This window comes from Condylostylus longicornis, unplaced genomic scaffold, assembly GCF_029603195.1.
Source record: "Condylostylus longicornis isolate FDR11 unplaced genomic scaffold, ASM2960319v2 ptg000015l, whole genome shotgun sequence".
NCBI lineage: Eukaryota > Metazoa > Arthropoda > Insecta > Diptera > Dolichopodidae > Condylostylus > Condylostylus longicornis.
Window position 1 is genome coordinate 2,890,128 of NW_026577984.1, and position 7,222 is coordinate 2,897,349.

Below are 7,222 nucleotides of genomic sequence, written 5' to 3' on the forward strand. Positions count from 1 at the left end.
AAACAAAGAAATTGAATGAGACTTACTAGATCTTTTTTATGTTGAAATTTAAATTACTCTTTCTTTACTTCTTATTTAATATCGATTGTACTCTTCAGTCTTTTTTTTCTAGATTTAAATATTTTTATATTTATACCTTTGAATACATATTAATATCCATGTCTGTATATTGTGCATTGATATAAGGCTCAAAGTTTTTTAATAGTATACCCAGGAATACAATATCTTTTTAATTTAATTTCAACAATTTATCACACCCCCCACCCTCCAGATCATCTTTCTCCTTAACATAAAATAATCCCTTATTTTAATTTCATACTATGTATATATATTTATTATAAAATATATACAGTTGAACCTGAACTAGAAGGAAACTTATAATAAAAAATTTTTTCTGACTTTTTGAATTTTCTAAAAGAGCATTAAGTGTAATTTAAGCATTTTTACTTATTGATCATATTGGTTCAAACATTAATTACGAAATAATTTTTTTGGTTAATATTTTGTGTTTTTCCTCTTCAAACGGCATTGTTGTGAATTTTCATATGTTATGAAAACACTAAGGAAATCAAACTAGAATTCGGTGCGGGGATTGAATATATTTAAGAAAATTCCTAATTAGAATAAAAATTTCGATCACTTTGAATTTCTTCAAATCGAGGTTCGATTGTGTATATCAATTTTATATATGAATATGCTTTTGCTATATAAAAAAAAAATTTAACATTTAAATATTTCCTGCATATACGAAAATAATTATATTATATAAACATAATTGTAAGTATGTATACGTATAGATAATTTTGTCTACTTTTATATGTACATATATAATGTACATATATGTATATGTATAGACCGGAAATTGAAAATTTTCAATTGCCTTATTTTTTTGTTTTTCTCTTTGTATTTTTTTAATATATAGGAAAAATAAAGGAGTTAAAGAAGGATATAAAATTTTCGATAATCAATATTTTATTAGGAAACTCTTTTTTTTTTAAGCTTCATTCTAACTTAACACATAAGATCCTTAGATCCTATTAAGTTAGGAATTTTGTTGTTTTCAATATTATATAAAGCAAACAAGACCAAAAAAAAAACTGATGTTTATGTATTTAAAGCAAAAAGGTTCCTGCTGTGTTTTTCTGTTTTTATTCAGTTTTTCTTTCTAATTTTGTGTTGTGAGAGGAAAAAATGTATTGGAAAACTAAATGACCAAAAAAATAGAACCATTTCAGAACAGAAATTTCTTTCATATATATTGCGGGAGGTTAAAATTCTAACAATATGAATATGTATGTACGTATGTACATTATACATATACGTATATGGATTAAACTCTATATAAGAAAATTTTGGAACAATATACGGGATAATGAACATTGTATATAACAGTATATATTTATGTATATAAAATATATACACACTTAACATATAGCGTGTATAATATATATTTATTGGCATATGTGTAAAAATGCCTTATTATTCTATATGATTTTATTTGATTTTCCAAAATATTGAAGGTATATTATAAGTAAAGGATATGAATATTTATGTAATATATACAAAAGTGTATTATATACATTCAATATATATTTAATGTACGTACATATATGGGTTACAGCATTAGTATTAAGAAATGGTTATATTTGAACCCTAACATTAAAGCTCATTCCTTTTAGGCTTTTCAAAATTAATTTTGTGTTTTTAGTTCTTTAATTCGTGTTTATGCCGCAGAGGAATTTCTTTTTCTCTTTTTTTTTTTTGGTTATTCAATACACAGTCAGCCACCTGGTTTCTGCTCTTTTGGATAATGAAAAAAAAAAGTTTTTCTCTTATTATTCTGTTTTTTTTTTTATTTTGATTTTTTGTGAATGAAAGTTCAGGGAAACAATTTGGAGAAATAAAAAACAAAAAAAAATTATAAAAATGAAAACTAAAGTATAATAGAAAGTAGAAGAAATAAAATAAAAAAAATAATAGGAAAAAAAGCAAAAAAAAAGAGAATTTCCATGAAAAATTAAATTACTCGAAAACAAACTGTTAAACTATTTTCAATTAGGACGGGGGCTCTCTTCAACTGTTCCTTTTTCTCTCTTTTTCTTATATTCTATTTGATTATATTCCTCTTTTTCTGTTGCCTTTTCATTTCCTTGATAATTTTCATTGTTTTTTATTCTTTAAGTTTTTTTTTTATTTTTTTTTTAAATACTTGAAGAATAAAAATTTAAATTGGAAAATTCTTATGATATTCAAGGTGAAGAGCTTCTGTTATGTACATATACATATAATAAGTATTTTTGTATGTATGTATAACTAGATTTATAATAAAATTTTGTGTGTACAATAAGATTGCTCTTTTTTCATGCAGGAATACGAATAGCAAAATATTTGAAATTTTAAAACAAAAAAAAAATTTTAAATTTTATGTTGCATTAATAGAAAAATTTAATTTTGTTCTTAATACAAAATAAAACTGAATATGGCAGAATTAGATGGGACCTTGTCCACTGTTAGCTGCTTAAGACAGCGGTTTCGGGAGTAGTACATGAGGATTTTTGTAATTATACCTATACATTCTTAATTTTTACCGACAGTATTGCAGAGAAGTGATGTGATGGCACCGAATTCCAGATGACGAGTTTTTGGTAGTAAATAAACTATTTTTGGAGAGATGTCTGTCTGTTGGTTAGTATGTGAACTTTCCGGCTGAAAAATCGAACTAAGGACTGATTTCACATTTTTTGCCGTATCTATAGATTTAATTGATAGAGTTTCTTGAATATAAATTTTTGGGTTCAGGTTGTTATCAAGCCGAACTGACGAACTTTTCAGAGAATTCGAAGTGCACAAAGCAAAAAACAACTAAGAGCGAAATTTACATTTTTCGGAAGAATTTTAACTAAAAGCTCACTAGTAACACACTTTATCTTCTATAACGCTTTCACAAAACTAGACAATATACATTGCGGTCGGTTATGTACGATGACATGAGATTTTTTTTTAAAATAAAAATTTTAACCGTTCAACTTTTTGGAGAAAAAATAGAATAATTTTTAATTGTATGGCAGTTATTTAAAGAACTATTTTGATCACATTAAAATTAAAAAGTATTTGTTCTTTTTTCAAATCCGTTGCAATCCGTTATTTATTTGTAGTCCGATAGAAAAAAACATTCAGGCAATTGATTACGAAAACCAAAAAACGAATTTTTTTCACAAATTTTTCGTAATTGCCTTGAAATCCTTAATAATCCTTCTAAATGTTGAATTAATTGTGTCATATTTATTTAAAAACGATGTTATGATGTTATTTGTATATGGTGATAAGCTAAATCTTTCTTCTTAAAATCAATGAAAGTAAATAATTTTAATTTTAACATTAGACTGCACTAACCAAAGAAAGAAATGTGCAATGAATGTCCAACTTTGTATCCAAGTGTCTGGAATTTTCTGTTTTTTATTTTGTAATTTATTTCATTTGATAATTAAGAAAGTTTTCTTTAATTTTCTATAAAACTTAAAATATCTATTTAATTTATTAGCAAATTATTTTGACCAAATTACAGTTACGCATGATTCAAGATAAATAGCTATAAAATGGAAGTATGTAATGTAATTATGATGACTTCGGGTGATTATAAATTACTTTTGATTATGCTTCTCTAAATTATTAAAATTTAAATTAAATTTCATTTTAAAAGCACTTATATTCAAGTATGTTATATATAATTCTTATATATGTAGCAATATTATTTATAGAATTCCATGAAGCCAGTACTCATCTTCTCGTACATATTCCAATAAATTCAACTCAACGTGAAATTTATTATTTATAAAGTGATGTGAGAAAAAAACAGCACGTTGTTTTATGCAAATTAACTTTCAGCAGGAATATTTATATTAAAAAGAAAATTGTGTATATACATAAGTATAACCATACAACGGAAAACTCACTAAAGTACATTAACTACATTATATGGAGAATGTGGAAGATAAGGAAACAAAAACTTGAACTTTGAGGTGAGTAGATTTCATAATTATAGTTACTACAAATGATTTCTATATTTTTATACTTAAACTTGCATAAAGTAGTAATAATTTAAACGAATCATAGTAGAAAGTAATGTTTTAACTATAACTTCTTCCTTAATACGTAATTGTAGTACCTATTTGCTTTTATTAAAAATATGGAAATGTATCAACAGATATCTTCCTTTATAGAGTAATTTCGAGGAACAAACTGTTACCCCAGTAAATTAAATATGTATATAGCTAAGCAATAATAATAAAGATGTTTAATATTGAGTATATATTACATATATTTAGTACCATAGTGCATGTGGCACAATACAGACTTTAAAGTATATAAAATTTGCTTGGTTTTTGAATGTAGAAAAACCGTTTCATTAGTTTATATTGTGTTATTAAGGAGTTTCGAAATAAAACCCAATTAAATAAGACAATACTATAATTTTTAATTATGTATGTAATATGAAATTGTTATAATTTATAAAATGTCAAAATTTGTTAAATAGTTTTAGTAACTTTTTACTATTTTACTTATTTATTATATTTATTCCTCCATAAAATTTAATTTACAATATAAATAATTAAATTGTTATATAGAGTTCGAATTGACTTTTAAACCTTTTCATCCATGGGATATCGTAGAGAGGTAAAATGGGAGGTTCCACACAATTTTTTAAAATTTCATTTTGTCATACTTAAGTTTTTCCGCAAGATACTTAGCATAGTCATTCGACAAAGCAGCTACATACAAAAGGATCGGATCGGAGCAAAGATCAACTTATACATTAAAATTTCATTATGCTTAGATAAGTTAGATTTTGTGCTTAAGAAAGGGTATGGGATGCTTATTATATTATTTGCTTTATCGACAGTATTAATAAAAATAAGTTTGCTGTCGAATGTAACGCCCAACTATTTTACATTATCCTACCAATTTATGGGATCCGCTTCGATGATTAACATATTAGATGGGAAATAAATGCTCTTTCTTTAAAAAAAAATTACTTTAGTTTTAAAATTATCGTAAAAATAGGTATAAGAATTTGTTATAAAGTAACCAAACTTACTGCAAAACTTACCTTAATACATTTTACCGCATATAATGAAATGAATGGGCAATTGGTTTCAATATCTCAAATATAAAGCATTAAAGTAACAAAAATTAAAAAATATCCTTGGGAATTATTTCATGTGGGAAAAATTTCATGAAATATCTTATAAATTATTTTCCATTCCATAGTATTTCTTACAAACTTTAAAATAAAATGTACGATATATTAAAATATTTGTTGAGATAAATAAGTGAAACAAAAAATAATTTGTACTTCACCGTTTTTAATTTAGATTGTTAGTTAAGTTTAAAGTTATTTTAGATTTGTGTTGGTTTTGTTAGTGGTTGCGGTTATATACAAATATATAAATATATATAGATACATGCTTCATTATTTATGGTATCAGAAAGTATGCTGCTATGCATTAAGAAAAATAAAATTTTTCAATAAGAAAAGTTACTCCTAAACGCGTTACTATTATTTTTTACTATATATAGAAAGCTCGTATAAGAAGATATTATTGAGAAAGCTTATAATAAAGGAAATTCTTAAATTGTAAAATTGTTGTTATTTTAATTTTTTTTAGGTTTTCCTGTTTCTTTTAGTTATAAGAAATTTATTGTTAATGTTAAGTCATAGAAAATGTTTTTTTAAAGAAATTAATATTCTCAACAAAGAAAAATTTGCGTTTCAATTTTGGTTTTATTAACAAACTATACTTATATAAAAATAACAAACCATACTTATATGTGCATGTATATGTCTGTGATAATATTGAATTCTAATTTATTTTAGTTCTATTAAAATTATATTATCAGTTATTTTGTGTTAGTAATTTTAATGGTTATTGAAATTGACTTTTAGTTGGGTTGCATAGATAGTTAATAATTTTTAATCAATTTAAATCCAATTTAAAGTTTATTTGTATAAATTTTTATTATTATTAATAGAAATTTCTTCTTGAGCTGAGATATCCACGCTGACACAATTTATTAAAAATATGTATATTGTTTAGTTGTTCTTTTCACTCTAGATTCTACCTGCCATATACGTACATGTATGCCATAATATATAAATTCGGTTGAAACTTACGTTTTAAGCTCAATAAGAAAAGGCAGTTTTAAGCAAGTAAAAAATTGTTTCAAATTGTTTTTGAATTACCTAGAATTAGCTTTCATTGTTGTAAGTAGTTGATCCTGTCAAGCTACTCTATATAAACTGCACGGGTATGTCTGACCTATAATTGGATACACAACTGCTAAATTATTTTGTCAAATAATCAAATTTTATTTTCGAAGTTAAATAACAGCTATTCAAACCTGGTAAGCCATTCCATCAAAACTTCACGGACATGTCGGACTTTATATTGAACATACGACTGCCAAGTTTCATGAATCTAACTTTATGATATTTCTGAATATTTAAATTTTGTTTTTAGTTTTTAAAATATTTAAAAAACCCTCTTTGAGTTCTATGGCAGCTACCTGAACCCGTTGTCTGAGTTGGTCCAGTTACAATAGCAGCCGTCTTTGGCAGAAAAAAAACAACTTGTGAAATTGCATTATTCGTTTTTGAGTTATCGTGCGATCGGACATGGCTAAATCAACGGATGGACATGGCTAAATCAACGCAGAATTTTACGTTGAGCAAGAATATATATGTCCATACAAGAGACGACTCCTTCAAGGGGTTACAAACTTCCTGCCAAAATGATATATACCCTTCAGGGTAAACAAAAAAAAAGGCATCCATTCAAATTTAAACTATTCTCGTCAAAATATCGAAAAATGTTATTGCATACTTTCAGGATGAGAAAAAAAAGTAAAGAAGCCTTGCATGATGGGGTAAAGAAAGTAAAGAAGCCTTGTCGGATTTGATGACTAATTTTTCAGTTAAGACAAACAATTTTGTTTAAGTTATTTCAACATATAAATTATAAAGTACGAGTATATAAAACATAAATTTTGTTAAATATGTGTGACCATTATTTGGAGGCGGAATGTGAGAGAAAACAAAATTTCTTTAATGGAATGAACCGTATATTAATGTCTAGAAGTTACTCTTACGGCTTACGTCGGGGACAGAAGTATCAGTTCCGATAATGTTTTGAATTTTTAATTTTCAACTGAAGTGCATGAAAAC